The following is a 21,561-nucleotide window of genomic DNA, read 5'->3' on the forward strand; positions in this document are numbered from 1 at the left end:
GACTAAATGAGCTGTGGTAGATGATTGTGAAAGAACACTAACATGTTGTAAGAAACAATGAGAAAGTTGATTCTAGAAAAATATGGAAAGACTTGCATGAATAAATGAAGTGAAATAAATACAACCAAGAGAACGTGGTATATAGTAATAGCAATATCATTTGAAGGATATCTGTGAATGACTAAACTATTCTAAGTATTTTAAATATTCAAATCAACTACAAAGGACCTATGAAGGAAGATACTATCCATCTCCAGAGGAAGAATTGATAAATAGAAATGTGCATTATATGGTTCTACACACACACACACACACACACATACGTCAAATGGTAGCCTTCTCTAAAGGAGGGTGGGAAAAGAAGTAGACAGTTTGGAAATGTAACAAATGTAACAAAAAATAAATTAAATCTAAAAAGAAAGAAAGAACAGGAGAAAATTTTTAACAATTAGAAAAGGACTAGAGTAGAAACCTGGTTTATGAATTTAATTCATTCCAAAATTCTTTTTGTCATACAATTTGTTCATATCACAAAGTGAATTTTCCCATAGGAGATAATGTAAAGTTGGATTATCAGTACCACATTCTCAAAAATATTCATATGAAATAATTATTTATAATTTTAAGTAAGATTTTTGTCCCTAATGTGCCCAAAATACAATAGCCAGGATTAGTACACAATATAAACTGATATAAAATAAATTAACTTGCACTTTACCTTTAAGAAGAGTCGTGGCTAGTGTGAGGGAGATGAGAGGAAGGAAGAAGAGGAAGGCTTATTGCTTGGAAGGAGAATCTCCTTCTATGTGAACATTGGGGATTTCAGTCTCAGGAGTGTTCTCTCTTATGCTACTTTTACCAAACGTAAGACTAACACTACTGTCTTCACTTATTTTTCATTTTTTAGAATCACTTTCATGTTTTGAATCACTGATTTTTTTCCTTACGTTGGCTTCTGACTATGAATCTAACAACACTAGTGTTTTAGTGTTTCTTTAGGGGGGTGGAACTTTTAAAAGATAACCGCTTTGATTTAGAATTGTACTTCTAAGAAGTGATTAAAGCAAAAAGAAAACATCATTGCCATAGTTGAATGCCATCCCTTTGTGAGCTGTTCAAATCCGAAATGATGTTGTACTGTGATTTTTTTGTTCATCCTGCAAGACAAATTTTGTGAAAAAATTTTCCTCATCCAGCAAAGCATATGTAAACCAGGTTATTTGTAAACCGAGGGTCTACTGTATATAACTATAAGGTATAAACCAGGTCACTTGTAAATTGAGGTTCTACTGTACATGACTATAAGGCATTATGATGTTAAAAAAAGATGTATCAGTTCAAGAGATATTAAGGTGCATTTGAGGGACAGACATAGCTACCCCAGCTAGACACAGATACATAAAGGCAGTCAGTCAAGCTTCATCAAGAAAGGGAATGTCTGGCTATAGAGGAGAACCAGCTATTGACTCAAGAGAGAGTTAGCCCTGGCAATCAAGGGTAGAGCAGATGTTCTGAATCTAATTAAACAACTTTCCCAGGAGAGAGGTAGCTAGATGAGGGGAACCAGATGAGGACTCTGGGTGAGCATAATGAGAAAATTGACTTCTAAACCTATAACATCAATAGTCATCAGTTACCACATGTAGATCCTATACCTAATGCCTCACTATCTTTATATTACAAATTTGATATCACTTTTCCCATGGACACTGTGTATTTGAAAGAGAATGAGCCCATAGTTTTAACAACTGGTGGAATATTTTGTAGCTACTGTTTTTCTTTGCTATCTTTTCAAAGCCCTTCTCCAGTTCCTCACAAAGGCATGAAAGTATTCATTGATTCTTGAAGGCTATGCCAGTGAAAAACAAGCTTTGGAAGTTTCTGCCATGCTAGAAAGGTTAAAGTATGGCTCCATAGACAGTTTCTTTTCTGAGGACTACCTTTGCTAATCATGAAAAGATACATCACCAGTAAAGTTATCATGTGGCAATGAAACATTTGGACAACGTTAAATCTGTGAAACAAAGAATTTTTTTATGTGTATGGAACAGGTGCCAATATGTATTAGTAGAACACATTTCCTCACTGGAGGATCACAGGTCTGATGTGAAAAAGTAAAATTCCCAGTACCTAATTTATTTCCATGGACAAGGGCTCAACAACTGTTTCTTTAATTTGTTGTATTTCGTCCATACAGCTCTTCTGAATGTTCATCTCCCCATCACAACCTACTTGCTAGACACTTCCATTTGTACACACCATTGACATCTGAAACTCAAGATGCCAATAAGCCCAGGCACTATCTAAGTTCCAGGAATTCAATGATAAAAGTGAAACAGTCCCTGCCTTCAAGGAGCTTACATTCTTCCATAATATAAGGACATAGCAAATAAATTCAAAGTATTTTGGAGAGGAGGTACAAATAACTAGGAGATAAGAAAAAAACGTAAACACTTACTAATTGATCTTCCTGTTTCAGATTTCTCAATTTTTTACCACACCCTTATCACAAAATTGATATTTCTACATCAAACACCTGACTAAATCACTCCTTTAACTAAATATTGCCAGCAGGATCGATGATGAAATATAAAAACTACACCCTTTTATTTACAACCCTTTATAATTTGGGTTCCACTTCTTTTTCCATACTTCCCTTCCTAGCCCAACAATATTATTCCCTTTTACTTACCCTGTGCTTCACCCAGACTAGTCTACTGATATTTCTCCTAACTCACCCTTCTATCTCTTATTTCTCTACTTGATTATTCATGTTTGGAGTGTACTCCTTTCTCATCTATATCTCCTAGAATCTTGAGGGTTTTTTCTTTTTTTTTAAATTAATTTATTTTTAGTTTTCAACATTCATTTCCACAAGATTTTGAGTTCCAAATTTTCTCCCCATCTCTCCCCTCCTCCGCACCCAATATGGCAAGAATTCTGATTATCCCTTCCCCAGTCTGCCCCCACCCTTTTTTTCATACCCCCCCCCCACCTTCCCTTTTCCTTTCTTGTAGGGCAATACAGATTTCTCTACCCCACTGCTTATACATCTTATTACCTAGCTGCATATAAAAACAATGTTTAACATTTGTTTTGAAAACTTTGATTTCCAAATTCTCTTCCTTCTTCCCTCCCCACCCACCTTCATTGAGAAGGCAAGCAATTCAATATAGGTTATACATGTATAGTTATGCAAAAACCTTCTATAATAGTCGTGTTGTGAAAAACTAACTATATTTCTTTCCATCCTATCCCACTTCTACTTATTCTATTTTCACCTTTGACCTTCTCCCTTTTCAAAAGTGGTTGCTTCTGACTATCCCCTTCTCCAACCTGCCCTCCCTCCTATCATCCCTACCCCTGTTATTCCCTTCCCCCTTACTTTCCTGTAGGGTAAGATATCTAATTTAGTGTGTATGTTATTCCCTCCTTAAACTAAATCCAATGAGAGTAAGGTTCGATCATTTCCTTTCACCTACTCCCTCTTTCCCTCCATTGTGAAACTTTTTTGTTACCTCTTTTATGTGAGATAATATACTCCAGTCTATCATATTCTCCTACTCCCAATATAAAGCTCTCTCATCCCTTTATTTTATTTTTTCGATATCATCCCAGTACATTCCACTCACCCTGTGCCATCTATCTATCTATCTACCAATCTATCTATCTATCTATCTATCTATCTATCTATCTATCTATCTATCTATCACTCCACATTTTCTCTAACTATCCTAATAATAAGCAAGGTCTCCTGAGTTATCATCATTGATATCATTATATGATATCAAATATCATCTTTCCATGTAGGAGTGTTAGCAGTTTAACTTTAAGAAGTCCTTCAAGATTTCTCATTCCTGTTTACCTTTCCATGCTTCTCTTGATTCTTGTATCTGAAAGTCAAATTTTCTATTCAACTCTGGTATTTTTCATCAAGAATGCTTGAAAATCCTCTATTTTATTGAAATTCAATTTTCTCCCTGAAGTATTATACTAGTTTTGCTGGGTAAGTGATTCTTGGTTTTAATCCTGCCTCCTCTGACCTCCAGAATATCATATTCCAAATCCTTCTATCCCTTAGAATAGAGGCTGCTAGATCTTGTGTTATCCTGATTGGATTTCCAAAGTATTTGAATTGTTTATTTCTGGCTGCTTGCAATACTTTTTCCTTCACGTGGGAACTCTAGAATTTGGCTACAATATTTCTAGGAATTTTCCTTTTGAGATCTCTTTCAGGGGGTGATCATTGGATTCTTTCAATTTCCAATTTAACCTCTGGTTCTAGAATTTCTAGTCAGTTTTCCTTGATAATTACTTGAAAGGTGATGTCTAGGGTCTTTTTTTTGTCATGGCTTTCAGATAGTTCAATAATTTTTAAATTATTTCTCCTGAATTTATTTTCCACATCAGTAGTTTTTCCAGTTAGATATTTCAAATTGTCTTCTATTTTTTTATTCTTTTGGTTCTGTTTTAAAATCTCTTGATTTCTCATAAAGCCCTTAGCTTTCATTTGCTCCATTCTAATTCTGAAAAAATTATTTTCTTCAGTGAGCTTTTGGACTTCCTTTTCTGTTTCATCAATTCTGCTTTTTAAGGCACTCTTCTCCCCATTAGCTTTTTGGACCTCTTTTACTATTTGGGTTAATCTATTTTTAAGATGCTATTTTCTTCAGCATTTTGGGGGTCTCCTTTAACAAGTTACTGACTCATTTTTCATGATTTTCTTGCTTTCCTCTCATTTCTCTTCTCAATTTTCCCTCTACTTCTCTTACTTGACTTTCAAAATCATTTTTGAGCTCTTTCATAGCCTGAGACCAATTCATATTTTTCTTGGAGGCTTTTGATATAGGAGCTCTGACTTTGTGGTCTTCTTCTTGTATGTTTTGATCTTCTTTGTCACCAAAGTAAGATTCTGTAGTCTGAGATTTTTTGTTATGTTTGTTCATGTTCTCAGTCAACTACTTGACTTTCTAACTCTTTGCCAATACTTGATTCTAATTCTTTGCCAAAGTAGAATTCTGTTCCAGTGGGGATGGGGGTAGTATACTGTCCCAGGCTTTATTGATTTTTTTTATCAGCCACTCCATCCCCCACCATCAGGGGCCCAGAAGCTCTGGAAGCACCACTACTGCTTCTACTGCTGTCACTGTCCATGGCTGCTGGTGCCGCTACTTCCTCCTCTGCCCCATGGCTGGGGCCAGACTCCAGCCAGACCAGGTCCCACTGTTTTCCCACTGATATTCTATGCTGTCTTTGCTGTTGGTGGGTTGAGAAGTCTAGAAACTACCACAGCTGTCAGTGATTCAGTTTTCTGAGGCCTTCTCTGACCCTGTCTGTGCTGCCATGGCCCATGCTAGATTGTGCTCTGCTCCCAGCCCAGAGCAACAGACATTTTCTGTTTACCTTCTAGCCTGCCTTATGCTGGAGATTTGTTTCACTCTGTCATTTTGTGTGTTCTGCCCCTCTAGAATTTGTTTAGAGTCATTTTTGCAAGTATTTAGAGGGCTTTTTGGGGGAAAACTCAAACACTTCCCTGCATCTACATCTTGGTTCCACCCAACAACAAAGACATTTTTTTTTGTATTTTCTCCAGAACTCTGTGGCCCTTCTGTGTCTGAAATAATGTTACCATGGTGGTGAAAAATGGGACAGTGGGTGCTGAAATCCACAGGTTTTAATCCATCAATAAATCTTTTATTTAACTATTGGCATGATAAATCAAAGATCATTCTCTAAATATCAAAAATCAAAAAATTAAAAACCTTAACATTGTTGCTATAAATGAGATTTAAAAAAAAAGAAAGAAGCTTTTGCTAAATAGAAGAATGGCTTACAAGTATTCCTTGGAAAGGAAAAGACAAGAGTTAGCAGAGTAGGTTTTATCATATATCCCAAAGCTTCAAGAACTGTTATTTAGAGGGATATATGGTTATTATATAATGTAGCCCTAATGAAAAGTGTTTTCAAAAAAAAATGAAAATATCCTAGTTCATTTACCAACATTGTTTGCTGAGGAAATAACTGTTAAAGTTCTACGAAGAACTTGTTAAGACCCTCCTAATCTAATCATCATGCATTCTGTTGCTGGGTTACTTCTAAGCAAGGGTGGCAAAAGGCATGGATGATGAGAAATATAGGGAAAATAATGCTTTAGTAGGAAGACTAGAGAGAGACCAAAGACAAGGAAATAATAAAGAAGTCTAATGCCTTTAAATCATGAGCAATTTTTTAATAGATAAGAACTGGTAGGCAACAAACTTGACAAGCACCAAATAACATCACAAAAAATTAAAATGACTACATTTTTAAAGATAGGAAAAGAGTTATAGTGGACTTGGAAGTTATCCTTGAATCAGCTTTCTGTGCAACAATTTTTGTCTCATCAGAGTTAAGATCAGAATTAGTAAAAATGCAGTAAAAATTAAGAAAGTAAAAATGATAAGATATGACATAAGATAAAGAAGATTTAAGTTTGAATTATATAAACAAGCTATTGAAAATAAAAAATGGGAAATGGACAACAGAAATGATATTACCTGCTATAAAAATTTCATCTAGAAGTTAAACCAATGTAAATTAATCACTACAAAAAGGACCTTATTCAGAAAACATTTGTCTTATTTGTCAAATAGAAAGAGAAACTGCCAAAAAGAAGACAGGGTAAGAATGTAAAGTCAGGAGAGACCAGCAAAGATGTTAGAGCAGAGAAAGCAATGCAGCCTAGCTTTCCCTTATAACTAACCTAATAAAATTTACAGAGGAAAAGGTAAGAGTGGACAGGGGAAAAATTCAAGGGAGAAAAAAATTTCATATATATATATATATATATACATACATATATATACATATATACACACATATATATATGCACACACACACATACATACATAAATCTACACACATATATGTGTATAAACATAGGTATATGTAATTATGTCTATGTATATTATGTATATGTATGCACACACACACACACAGACACACACACACACACGCACATACTAAGTCCCTTTTTTTAAGCCCAGGTCAATATAGGGAGTCAGAGGTCAACAGGTAGAGGAGATAGAGTATCTCTAGGAAAATATTAAAAACAACACTTCCAGTTCTAGGAGTATGTTGCATGAGACTGATTCTCCCTCCAAAGTTACCAATGTTATCTTAATTGCCAAATCTAGTGATCTTGTTCTCGATCTTCATCTTTTTTTTTCCCTTCCTACAGACTTTGGCATGGTTAATTACCCTCTTTTTCTTGTTATTCTGTTCTCTCTAGGTTTTCATGATACTATTCTTTTGACTGTTGAACTACCTATCTGATCATTTCTCAGTTTCCTTTGCTGGAACTTCATCCAGATCACATAGCTTAACCGTAGGTGTCCTCTAATTCTCTATTCTTTCTTCTCCATCTGTACTATTTTCCTTGATGATCTCATTAGTCCTCAGGAATTCAATTTTCTTCTTTTGAAGATAATTATCAGATATATTTATATGTTGATACACTCTCTTCTTAACTCCAGGCTCATATTTCCAATTGAGTTTTGGCATATGTCACAGCAAATGTACCTTAGATATTTAAAGACATGTCCAAAACTAAACTCATTAGTCTTTTACCTAAACTCTCTCCTCATCTTAACTTTCTGTTACCATCTGCCTACTCATCCAGGATCACAACCTACTTGTCATTTTGACATTGTACTTTCAATTTGTCTCACCTCTCATATTCAATCACTTTCTAAGTCCTATAAAATCTACTTTCATAACATCTTCTATTATAAAAGGGAACCCCCTTCTCTCCTCTGACACACTGACCACCCTGGTGTAAGTCCTCATCAGTTCACACCTAAACTTTTGAAATATCCTTCTTGTTGGGCTCCTTTCCTCAAATTTCTCCCTGTTCCAGTTTATCCATCACTCAGTTATCAAGGCACTTCATTTCCTTTAAAAATAAAATTTGTTTATTTTTTAGTTGTCAACATTCACTTCCACAAGAATTTGAATTCAAAACTTTCTTCCCATCTCTCCCCACTCCCTACCCAAGGACAGTGTGCACCCCACCCACTTCTTCCTCCAGTCTGTCCTCCCTTCTATTGCCCACCCTTTTTCCATTCCCCTTCCCCTCTATTTTCCTATAGGACAAAATAGATTTCTATTTTCCTTTGCTGCACGTCTCAATTTCCAGTTGCATGCTAAAATAATTTTTAGCATTCATTATTAATCTTTGAGTTCCATATTCTCTACCTCCCTCTCCATCCATCCTAATTAATATAACAAGCAAGTCAATGTAGGTCATATATGTATAACAATGCAAAGCACTTTCATAATAGTTATGTTATAAAAGACTAAGCACATTACCCTCTGTCCTATCCTGCCCTCCATTTATTCCATTCTTCCCTTGACCTGTCCTCCCACAAGAGTGTTTGCTTCTGATTATCCCTTTCCCCAATTTGCTCTCCCCTCTATTATCTTCCCTCTCCTATCCCCTTCCTCCTTGCCTTCCTGCAAAGTAAAATAGATTTTCATATTCAATAGAGTGTGTGTTATTCCCTCCTTAAGCCAAATGCCACAAGAGTAAGGTTCAGGGCAGTTTTACTCGGTAATGTCTTGGAAGATGATGTCTAGGTTTGTTTTTGTTTTTGTTTTTTTTTTATCATGGTTTTCATGTAGACCGATAATTTTTAAATTATCTCTCCTGGATCTCTTTTCCAGGTCAGTTGTTTTTCCAATGAGATATTTCACATTGTCTTCTGTTTTTTTTTTTTTCATTCTTTTGGCTTTGTTTTAGAATTTCTTGATTTCTCATAAAGTCATTAGCTTCCATCTGCTCCATTCTAATTTTTAAAGGACTATTTTCTTCAGTGAGCTTTTGAACCTCCTTTTCCATTTGACTAATTATGTTTTTTTAAAGCATTCTTCTTCTCATTGGCTTTTTGGACTTCTTTTGTCATTTGGATTAGTATAATTTTAAAGATGTTATTTTCTTCAACATTTTTTGTAGTTTCCTTTAGCAAGCTGTTGACTTGCTTTTCATGATTTTCTTGCATCACTCTCATTTCTATTCCCAATTTTTTCTCCCCCTTTCTTACTTAATTTTCAAAATCCTTTTTGAGCTCTTCCATGACCTGAGACCACTGCATATATTTTTGGAGGCTTTGGATGTAGAAGCCTTGATTTTTATGCCTTCCTCTGATGGTATGCTTTATTTTTCCTTATCTGAAAGGATGGAAGAAAATACCTTTACACCAAGAAAGTAACCTTCTATAGTCATATTTCCCCATTTTTTGGACATTTTCCCAGTTAGTTACTTGACTTTTGAATCTTTGATCAAGTGGAGGGTATACTCTAGGGACCTTTAAGTTGTCAGTTCTTCCAAGCTGACACAATCAAGGGAGAGGAATTTATCCTCCAGAGCCTCCACCAATTCCACCATGCCATTTCTCTTCCTCACCCCAGGACCACCACCCAGGACTGAGATGCAAATTGTCTGCTCAATTCCCCCAAGGTCTTTTGACCAAGGGATCCAAAAGTGGGCCCTGCTGCTTCAGTGGTTACTGCTGCTCTGGAGCCAAGGCTTGGGCCAGACCATGCTCCCTTCTCACTCAGGTGAAAGAGTTTTCTCACTGACCTTTGAAGCTGTCTTTGGTCTTTATAGGCTGAGAAATCCGGGAACTGCAACTGTCACTTGTGATTCCACACCCTGAAACTTGATCCAGTCCTGTCCCTGCCACGTGGCCTAGGCTGGGCTGTGCTCTCTTCCAAACTCAATGTGATAGACCTTCCCTATCGTTCTTCCAGGGTGTCTTGAGCTGGAAATCTCTTTCACTCTGTCATTTTGTGGTTTCTGCTGCTCTAGAATTTGTTTAGAGTCATTTTTACAGGTATTTTATGGGCCATGGTAGGGAGAGCTAGAGCAAGTCAATCTTTGTATTGCATCATCTTGGCTCCACAACCCTGAAGGCACTTCTTAAAGCACAGTCTGATCATCCTCCCTTCCCCAGTTCAATGAAGTTCACTGGTTCCCAATTACTTCCAGAATAAAATATAAAACTGTTAGGCTTTTAAAGTTTTTAATAACTTAGAATGGGATATTATTGTGCTCTAAGAAATGATGAAACAGATAGTTTCAGAGAAACACAGTTTGACTTATATGAGATGATAAAGAATATAATGAGCAGAATCAGGAATATATATATATATATACACACACACAAGAGTTACAGCATTAAAAAGGCAAATAACATTGAATGACTTAATTCTAACAAATGCAATGGTCAGTCATGATTCCAGAGGACTGAAGATAAAGGACACTTGGGCCCTAATATCAGAGTCCTAGGAATGTTTACATTAGAAAAAGAAATGAAACTAAAAGATAAAAATAGAAAAACAACCAGTTTGGGTCAAATAGACAGCTGAGATATGTGCTGGAGATGATACAATAGGGAAAGGATTAATGGAGTGAGTTATAAAGTATCTAAAGGAAAAAAAAAGATTTCAAAGACATGAGAAAGTTATCTGATGTTATGGATGCCAAAAGAAAAGGTGGCCAAAAAAAACTCCAACTCACCAATAACTACCAACCTATATACCTATTCTCATGCATAGACACACACTTATGTATGTGTATATATATATATATATATATATATATATTTATATATTTATATAACAGCTATGTGTGTATACATATATAAATAAATTAATGGGGTGTGTGTATACAATACAAAACATTTATGAGGGTCATCTATATCCTATGTGAGCCCATGATATTAGTAGTGGAAAACAAGGAGATTTTCACAAATGATGTTCAATGAGCCACTTAGGTTTCTCCTCATTATTGAAATATATAGAAAATATAAGCTCCTATTTTGCTTATTGTTTGTTGTTTACAAGAGAATAGGACAAAATGCCATTTTATAGGATCTTTTACAATAAAGTGTCTCTTATTCATAATTCAAAATCATCCAAAAATCCTTGGAAGATGAAATAGAGACAAGCCTAATTCAATAACACTATGATAATAAATATTAAGTGAAAAATAAAGCAGGGAGACAGATATCTGACAGTATGATGCAAGTATGATGGAAGAGGTCAAGCATAAGACCCTATGTCTAGGAAGGATTCCTAGTAAATAATGAGGTCCTCCAGATATTCCTGTTTCTGTTTGATTTTATGTTGATTGCATAAAACTCCTAGATGTTGCAGAATCTCCTGGAAGAGATCTTCAATAATCCAAATAAATTTCCTTTCTCTATTCACACAGGAAAGACTAAACATAGAAAGAATATTTGCTAGCTAGATTTCAAAATGCAACTAAATGGATATCCTATACAGTTTGTCCAATAATGTGTATATCTGCAATATACAATACAGATAGATGAACTGATCCAGAGAGGAAAAGAAAGAAGACAATAGGTTAGATTAGTTTTAGGAAATTGCAAAGCATTTTTTTTACTGAACTCAAGCTTCTCATAAGAGCAAAGTTTCATCCTTTCAAGCCTAGCATTTTATCATATTGCTCCATGGAAACAAGACCTAGAATACCACTATTTCTGAAGTACTAAAGATCTCACAGAGTGAAAAAAGGCACATGGTAGCTATGATGAGGCTATAACACATAAACAATGAGAAATTATAAAGAATAGAAATCACAATATCACCAAAAACTTATGTGACAGAAATAAATGGACTGATAATTCCTCAAATATTAGAGATAGCATTGACAGTGGATGCTTGGCTTGATTCACCAGTATCTTCACAAAGTCAGGAGAAACTGAGAAAGGTATCTAGTACTTTTGGTGAATTGTTGATAAATTTTTGATAAATATGGATGAGAGTAGGACAAGATCAACAGGTGTGGATTGGTAATTATATGCACCACTGAAGGGATTTCCCAAATTTGTGATATCACAAACACCTTTGGAGATCTTTGTATATATCTTTAGTAAAAAAAAAAAATGCATCTTTTGTGTGATCTTAATAGAAAGAATAGAAGTTGGGGTTAATGTACTATGGTTTTAGAAGTGCAGACCCATTAAGATGACCCTAAAGCATTAAACAGTTATTCCCCTCTCTAGGGTTCTAGTCCACAAATGTGAGTTCAAGTTGAAGGAATACCTAAGAGGGGGTTTGACTGACTCTAGTCTAATCTTTTCTACATAAAGAGGAGAGAATTGAGACCCAGAAAAAATTAAAGTGTCAATAGTTGTACAACTCCTTATTGGCACATCACTTGTTTAATCTTGTACAATATAATAAACCATCCTCTACTCCCAAAAGTTCACAATACTTGAGTTTAGCTAGCACTATATTCAAGAACTCTTTGGCCTTAGCACAAAAATTACTTGAGTATAGAGAAGAGAAACAAGGATAAAGTCTTATCACAGGCATGTTTCTCATATCTAAAGCAGATCTAGAGATCTTGGAAAGCCACAGAGACAAAAAAAATCCTATTTTGCAGATGAGGAAACTGAGTCCCAGAGAGTGCAAATAACTTGGCCACAGTCATACATGTAATGACAACGAAAAAAGGAAGAAAATGTAAACTACCTCATGGAAAAACAAATGACCTGGAAATAGATCCAGGAGAGACAATATTAGAATTATTGGATGACCTGACAGTCATAATCCAAAAGAGAACCCGGACGTCATCTCTTAAGAAATTATCAAAGAAAACCATACTGATGTCCTAGAACCAGAGAGTAAAATGGGCATTGAAAGAATCCATTAATCATCTTAGGAAAGAGATCCCAAAATAAAAACTCCAATGAACATTACAGCCAAATTTCAGGACTAGTGGGTCAAAGAAAAAATCCTACAAATGGTCACAAAGTAACAATTCAAATATCAGAGAGTCCCAATCAGGATTACACAGGAATTGGCAGTTTCAATATTAAAAAATCAAAGGTCATGGAGCATGATATTACAGAAGGCAAAGAAGCTAGGACTATCAGCAAGAATCACTTACCCAGCAAAATTAAGTATGATATATCAAGGGGGGAAATGGTCATTCAATGAAATAGAAGAATAGGAATCCATTTCTCTACAAGAGAAGATGATACTTTTAATTCTTAAAAATTCTGTCACTAACAGTACAACTAGAGGGAGCATGCAGAGGGTATGGGCATAATGTGAATTGCAGGGAATGACATGAAAAATTTAAGGATGAGAAAGAAGAGTACAGTGGGTAGAGGATTACAAAGGGAGAGGTAGAATGGGGTAAAGTATTTCACATGAAGCAACACAAAAAAATCTATTAGAGGAGAAAATGGGAGGGTAGGCAATGAGCATCACTGGCAATAAGCAACGTAACTCTCATCAGTATTGGATCAGAAAAGGGAAAAATACAAAATTCAAATGAATATAGAAATCTACCTGACCCAACAAGGAATTAGGAAGGGTAAAGATCAAGGGGCAGGGAGGAATGGCAGAAGGGGTGGCAGATCAGAGGAGGTAGTAGACAGGAGCTAAACCCTTGTGAAGAAGAAAAGGGTAAAAGGAGAGAGAGGACAAACAGGAGGAAGAATAGGATAGAGGAAAATTCACACTTTTTAATCATAGTTGTGAATGTGAATGAAATGAATTCTGTCATAAAACAGAAGTGGATAGCAGAGTGGATCAAAAAACAAAATCTTACAATATGTTACTTACAAGAAACACACTTGAAGCAGAGACACATACACAGAATAAAGGTAAGGGGCTGGAGCAAAATCTGTTGTGCCTCAATTGAAGTATAAAAGAAAAACAGGTTTAGCAATCCTAATCTCAAACAAAGTAAAAGCAAAAATAGACCTAATTAAAAGAGATAAGGAAGGAAACTACATCTTGCTAGAAGATATTATATACAATGCAGCAATATCAGTTCTAAACATATATATATACCAAGTGGTATAGCATCCAAATTCTTAAATGAGGGGCAGGAAGAAATAGACAGCAAAACTATACTAGTGTGAAGCTCAATTGTCCCCTCTCAGAAATCCATAAGTCCAACCTAAAAATAAACAAGAAAGAAACTAAGGAGGTAAATAGAGTATTAGATAAATTTAGCTTCCTTAGTGGCATCTCATGCCTGTTCAGGTAGTATCATTGGTGAAAATAAAGAAGACTCTGACCTGGCTACTTCTTGAATTGGGCTATGGCATGGAAATAGTTAAGACAATCTAGTTTTGTTGCCACTCACATCCTCCCTAGTTCCAGTCCTCCAGTCCTATCCAGAACCATTGTCAAGGCACCCATCCACTCTGGTGCATTCATAATTTTGGAATGTGTGTGGAATTTTCTGTGCACATGGGATTATAAGAGCATAAATATAGATATGGACATGACCTTTGAGGTCATCAAGCCCAGTCCCCTGGTGTTACTGATGAAAAATTTCAGGGATTTGCCCAAGGTCATATAGGCATTAAATGGCAGTGCTAGAATTCAGAACCAGATTGTCTGACTCCAAGTCCAGAACTCTTTCACTGCATTATGCTGTCCCAAAGCATCAGGCATTACAGTTATGTGCATTTGATTATTATCCCCCCTTCCACTTTGTTGTTGTTCAGCCGTTTCAGTCATGTCCAGCTCTTTGTGATCCCATTCAGGTTTTTCTTGGCAAAGATACTGAAGGGGTTTGTCATTTCCTTCTCTTTTTTTCCAGGTGAGGAAACTGAGGAGAACGGGTTAAGTGACGCATCCAGGATCCCACAGTCAGTATCTGAGGCCAAATTTGAGCCCAAGTCTTCCTTACTCCAAATCTGGCACTCTATCTGCTGCATCACTTCTCTGTCCCACTATAGGGGAGTTTCTCCATTATAAATTCCTTAAGGGTACCTTATTTAAATTTTGCATCTCTCATAGACACTGTATATATTCTTCACACATTAAGTCCTTAATAAATATGTTGTATGTTATGTTACATTAAATTTCAATTAGAAGCACATATGTTTGAGGAGAAAACATCAATAACCATGGTTACCCAGAATCTTCATGTACAAGGTCTCAGGTACACACACTGAAAGAGCAGCAAGAGGCTATAGAGTCTGAGGTCTTTCCTTCCTGGTCCAAAGGATTTCATTCTTACAGAATGCTTTTTCTAAGCTATACAAAATAATATCTGTGGGTAAGTGACCAAAATATCAAATGTAAAAAGCAAAGAAATTTAAAGTGTATAGTACCTACCAAAGCTAGGAAGGCATTTTGATGTTCCATTTATTTCCAGCCTTAAAGGAGTCCAAGTTATCTATTTTGCTCAGCAGCTGTTCTGAAAGTAATAGGTCACAGGGTCCAATTCTCCTGAAGCTGCTGGGACACCAGCTAATTTGGGAACTTTTTTTCTTTCCTGTCGTGACTCTCTCTCTCCTTTAAGTAGTAATTTGAAAAAAAGAAAGTTAATTTTAGGGATCTGTCTAGTTCATGAAAAGAAAACTATTTTTTAGAAATGAAACCCTGCAAAGTCAAAATTGCCTTTCCCCCCCTCCCCCAGGCAACAACGAGCAGGTTTCTTACTGTCACTGCCTTGGTTGGATGAAAGCCAAAAGTGGTTTATTTCTGAGGCACAATTTCACAGAGGAGGAAAAGTTCTCATGGAGGGTAATTGCATCTGCTTATTAAGAGTCAGTCTCCTCTAGCTGAGAGCTAGAAAGGCCATCTCAGGATGAAACCTATAGTTCAATGGAAAATGTAACTGAGACAAATATTCAGATAATCTAGGGTTGTGGATGTAAACAATTAAAGAAATAGTATTTTATCCTATTCCAGGTCTCAAAATTGCCTATCTGCCCTGATTAAATTACCTGGTTAACCACTCAGTTCTCAGGTTTACCTTCCCAGTAAATGGGTGCTATGGAATCCAATTCTTCAATAGTCCAAGGGAGTGGAGTATTACAGAAAATATTCAGAAAGATGCTTATGTTACATCTTAATGCTCATAAAGATACAAACACATGTACATGCCTACCTTTGCTATAACAAGAAGGAAAGGACACGAAGAAGCACTTACATAGCAACTACGATGTGCCCAGCACTGTGCTAAGTATTTATCAATATTATTTCATTTGACCCTCACAACAACAACCATAGGAGGTAGGTGGTTTTATTATTTTACAAATAAGGAAACTGAGACAAACAGAGGTTAAGTGACTTTAGAGTCACATAGCTATTAAGTATCTGAGGCCAGATTTAAATTCAGATTTTCCTAATTCCAGGCCCATTTGGCCAATATCACCAGAAATCTGTGGTATTGTATTCAGTACTTTTGGTATTTTATTCATTTTTACACACCAAATTGAAGTAAGGATGTTAGAGCAGGGCCAGAGAATCTTAGGGGTACAATAGTTTCTTTCAAGTACTAAAAAACTGTTTGGTAGGGAAAAAAAAGAATAAGCTTATTCTATTTGGCCCCAGAGGGCAGAATTAGGAGTGATGGGTGGAACTCGCAAAGAAACAACTTTAAGTTTGATCTTAAGAGAAGTTTTCTAGCAATTAGAGCTGTTCAAAGGTGAAATATTTTCCTTGCCAGGTGTGGGTTTTCTTTCTCTAGAGGCCTAAAAAAAAAGAAGCTAAATGACCAAACAACTGTTGAGTATTGTTGTTGCAACTGGGAAATAAGAAATACAGGTAATGGAGTATAGAAAGTTATCTTGCCCTACAGAACAAAAGAGAAGATGGGCATAAGGGAAGGGAGGGATGTTAGAAGGGAGGGCAGATTGGTGATAGGGGCAATTAGAATGATTGAAGTTTTGGGGTGGGGGGAGGGAAATGGGGAGAAAATTTGGAACCCCAAATTTTGTGGAAATGAATGTTGAAAACTTAAATAAATAAATTTAAATTTAAAAAATTCTAAAGAAAAAAATTAACAACAACAAAAAAGAATCTAAATGATCACATGCCTATGTCATAAATGGAGATCTCTTGGGGGGGCAGAGTTTGGGTTGGATGAAATGGATACTGACGTCCAAATTCTGTGAAATCAGAAGCACAGCTTCCTCAATTTTCCGTATGCTTTGTAAGGATAGGACAAGCCACCAATATTTCATTTCCCCCCTACTAAGCATCTAATGAAGAGAAAAGTGATTTTAAACTAAGTTCAGAGTGACAGTGAATCTATAGTAAGTTATCCAGCTTAAAAGACTTCATGGCCATCCCAGACTATTTATCATTTTTGCACACTGATGATTTCAGCAAATAAACAAATTACCAAGCACCAAAAAGGGCTTTTGAAAAATACATTAAGGTAATTTGCAAATAATTGCAGTATGCTGGGCTATTATGACTTTGACTTTTGAAGTATGAAATCTCCCTGAGGTAATGATGATAATCATGTTGAAAACAGTTACTACCCTTTAATTTTCTAAGACAAAACAAGAGGTCTTTGGCAATTCTGGACAGGGTCATTCTAATTGAACATCTGATGGAAGAGCAATTAACAGGAAAAGCAAAGAGGTTGTAATGGCCAGTCTGGCTCTTTGCCCCTGCAGTCCACCAGTTCCCACTGCTGGAGCTATATGACCCCTAACCACAGGCTTAGCAGCATCCCAGACACTGGGACCCCTTTAGTCACCTGGTAGGGATATTAGAAAGAGGCATCCATAGACCAGGTGGCTAAGCAACAAGCCAATGTCAGTGTTGGTTTTGCTCTAACCTTGCATGCTGGTTTTACTGGCTGAGTCATTCCTTTGCCCATTCTAATCAAATCTCATTCCTCATGTCCTGGTCACTTGGGTACCCTATATCTCAGACCTATTGCAGGCTAGAATCCTAACTCTGAAACACAATTCCTATTTGTGGGCCCCCACTCCCTGGTGCCAAACTTCCTTGACAGTGACTTCCTGACTATCTAGATACCCATATCCTGCCTACTCCTAGATTCTGTAGACACTGATGGTCCTGAAATCCATATAAAGTCTGCCCCCAGAATTCCCCCAATGCCTTGCCTTCAGGTTAGACTCAAAGTCATAAATCATTAAAACTGGAAGAGATACAGAGATTCGCTTATCAGTTGTCTCAGATTGGAATTATGTATTTGCTTTAAGCTTAAATCACCATCCTATTGCTCTAAATATTTTATTTGTTCTATGGTTTATCAGTATCTTATATTTCTATGTGTTACTTCTTTTTTTAAATAGATAATACTTTTTTCCCCAATTACATGTAAAAATAGTTTTCAACATTTATTTTTATAAGATATTGAATTCCAATTTTTTCCCTTCCTCACATTCTCCCTCTCCAAGACAGCAAGCAATCTAATATATGTTATGCATGGGCATTCATGTTAAATATATTTCCACTTTAGTCCTGCTTTGAAAGAAAGGAACAGAACAAAAGGGAAAAGTCATTAAAAAAAAGTGAAATTCTTTGGATATGGATAGTATTTTCCATCACTGATGTACTGGAATTGTCTTGGCTCATTGCATTGCTGGGAATAGCGAAGTCAATCATAATTAATCAGTTATGCAAGTTAGTTCTGATAAAATATCTCCTTTCATAGTGGAACCTTCCTGATCAAATAAAAGCAATAAGCATAGATCTACACAACTTGTATACTTCTATGAGGCACAGATAGGTTAGACTAAAGACAGACTGAAGATGATTCATTGGCACAGGTTGCTTTATAGTTTAGACTAAAGACAGACTGACTGTGATCGCTTCTCATGGGTCATGTGACAAACAGGATACTGAGAAGTGGCAACTCTATATTTTTCATAAGGTGACCCCTAGCAGACCATGGGCCACATGTTGTGCAGGACAGAAGAAGCACAATCTTAACTGACCCACATACTCCGACAGTGTATGAAACATCTATGACTCCTAGTCTCCCATCTCACTTCCTACAGCGGAGATATAATTGTATTTCCCAATTTGTTATCTATAAGTGAGAATGGACATTACAGTTAATGAAAGTTTGGGGTATTTTTAAGGTTTTTTTATGTCTACATTACTGTAGTCACTACATAATTCTCCTTCCCCATAGTCTGCATTGTTCTTGCCACTTTTCCCTAAATTCTTTCTTCTTTCATACATTGAATAACATTCTATTATATTCATAGAGCACAATTTGTCTACCTACTTCCTATTCAGTAGATACCCACTTTTATGCGGGGTTTCTTTTTGGGGGGTTGTCTTTATTTTCCTATCACAAAATGCTAATACATTTGCACTACTACTGACACTCTCCACAAATGTTGTTAATGTGATTACATATTTTTCTGAAAAAAAAAAGAGTTTATAATACGATTTGGAGGTTTGAGATTCCTAACATAAACTACTGCCTCTCTTCATTACACAAATAAAGCAACTAAGGCCCAAAGGAGGTGAAATGTCTAAGATCCCTTAGGTAGTTTGGAAGAGAGATAATACTGGAACCCATTTCTTCTATTCCTAATTTTTCCTTTATCTCAAGTTGCAACTTACTCCTGTTGTTCTTGGCTGACACCTTCCTTAAGCAACTGCCCATTAGGTACAGTGTGTATAAGGGTGGGGGGTATCTATCTAACTACCCAGTCCCATGTATCTTCTAAGTCCTAGTACTGAAAGAAATTATAGTTCTTTTCAAGTCAAATTCATTCATTTCTAATTACCATTAGAAATGATCTAATCACAATTACCATGCATGACTAGTTCTTTGAGAGGAAGAAGAAGAAGAAGAAGAAGAAGAAGAAGAAGAAGAAGAAGAAGAAGAAGACGAAGAAGAAGAAGAAGAAGAAGAAGAAGAAGAAGAAGAAGAAGAGGAAGAGGAAGGGGAAGGGGAAGGGGAAAGGGAAGGGGAAGGGGAAGGAGAAGGAGAAGGAGAAGAAGAATCCAGACATTTCTACCATGGAGTATACTGTGATTAGTACATGTAAGTACTTTACAATTATGCAGATTATCCAGGTCGACCCTTTAATTTTACAGAGAAAAAAACTAAGACCTAAGGAATTTAAATGATCTGTCCAAAGTCACAAGGGTAGTAGCAGTAAATGCAGGATTCAAACCTCAAACTGCTGATTCCAAATATAATGCCATTTCTACTTCATCTTTCTGTCTATCATATCACACCATATCACATCATATCATATGTTTATCACATCAATAGTTTGACAAATGAATGGGTTTTGTCACAAAGTTATAAGGACATCATCAGTGTAAGTGTTCAATCAAAGGAATACCACTTGTCACGGGTATAGCAGAGGGCCCAGATCTTGAGCTACTCATAAATCTGTATATCGTAGCCTAGAATTCATTATCTGCATGATTTTTCTCATGTGTAGAGTTAAGTCAAACTCCTCTCATTTTTATAGAGATCATTTCAGAGGCTCTGATATGTTGCAGAGTTCGATGCAATAAGCTCAAAGGCCTCTGAAAGTAGGAACATCTGGAAGACTTCATCTTCTGAAAGAATATCTCTACCATTTGGAAAAATATCTATGGTATAATGTAAATTACTTAAGGGGAGGATCCACTCACTTTGACTTCTGTAGCCCCAGCATATATCATAGTTCCTGGAATGAAATGAGAGTTTGAGAAGTGCTTATTGACCTATTTAAGAGACACTTTGAAGGCACAATGAGCTTGGCCCAGAACTGAATAACAGAAGGAGAGTGAGCAAAATTGAAGGTAGGAAATTGTGCATCATTTTCAATGACCCCAACCATGCTCTTCTCTGAAACAAAAAACCATGTTTGTAACACCAAGATTCTCTGATGTTAGATGGCAATGAATCATGTAATATCATAATTTCTAAGGAAAAAAGATTTGTGGACCTCATAGAGGAAGATAGAAAGATACCCACTGGACATAAATTGACTAAAGCATATTACCAACAAGGAATTGCACTCAAAAACCCTGTAAAAGATATCTTCAAAGAGATATACTACCAGAAAAAGAACTAGGTTGGTAAGGTAATAAGACTGAGAGATAGGAAACGGACAGTGTAATATGCTACCCTGAAACCTACATAATGCCAAAAGACCCAGGCAAGGACATTCATCAAGTCTGGTGGACTCTCCTGTACAGGATTTGTAGGAGGACTCAGATAACTGAGTTGCACATGTCGAAGTGTGAGTGTGTTGCATTCTGTACTATCTGAAGGTGCATGGACATCAGTAAGAAAACAGATCAGTGTAAAGAACTGAGGTACCGAAATCTGAAAGACGTTTCCTATGTGGGTTGGTAATTGGTGGGAGGTCATACAACTAAGTGACAAGATTTGAACAAACGTTCTCTAACTCTAGAGTCAGTACACTTTTCCCTGCCCTACCCCCACTAAAAGATCAAAAGACTATACAGTAATTCATTAATATGTCCTCCTTCCCGTCATACTAAATTTATGCACTTAAAATTTCAGTCAGAGAGATTTGGAATAGGTCTATCCTTAATGCTCTACTTCTATGTGAATGAATGAAAAAAAAAATTTGTGCTAAGTGCTAGGCTTACAAATAGAAAAGAGAAAGCCCATATTCTCAAGAATCTCACAATCTAACCGTGAAAAATAATATATATATATATATTATGTATATATATACATATACATATATATATATATATACATACGCACATGAGGGTTCAATTTCAATAAAGATGTTAGTATCTGAAGATCTTAACAGTACAAAA

General features: G+C 36.2%; 1 long non-coding RNA gene across 1 annotated transcript in view; it reads right to left on the minus strand.

The window, feature by feature from the left end:
- The window catches only part of LOC140518465 (uncharacterized), a 270,745-nt gene that overhangs the window by 20,885 nt on the left and 228,299 nt on the right, over positions 1-21,561 (minus strand). The window contains exons 3-4 of the long non-coding RNA XR_011971933.1: positions 15,481-15,635; positions 15,154-15,333 (exon numbers count right to left, since the gene is read on the minus strand). This is a non-coding gene — a long non-coding RNA (uncharacterized lncRNA). The remainder of the gene's footprint in view (positions 1-15,153; positions 15,334-15,480; positions 15,636-21,561) is intronic.

Source organism: Notamacropus eugenii, chromosome 1 (assembly GCF_028372415.1).
Source record: "Notamacropus eugenii isolate mMacEug1 chromosome 1, mMacEug1.pri_v2, whole genome shotgun sequence".
NCBI classification, from domain to species: domain Eukaryota; kingdom Metazoa; phylum Chordata; class Mammalia; order Diprotodontia; family Macropodidae; genus Notamacropus; species Notamacropus eugenii.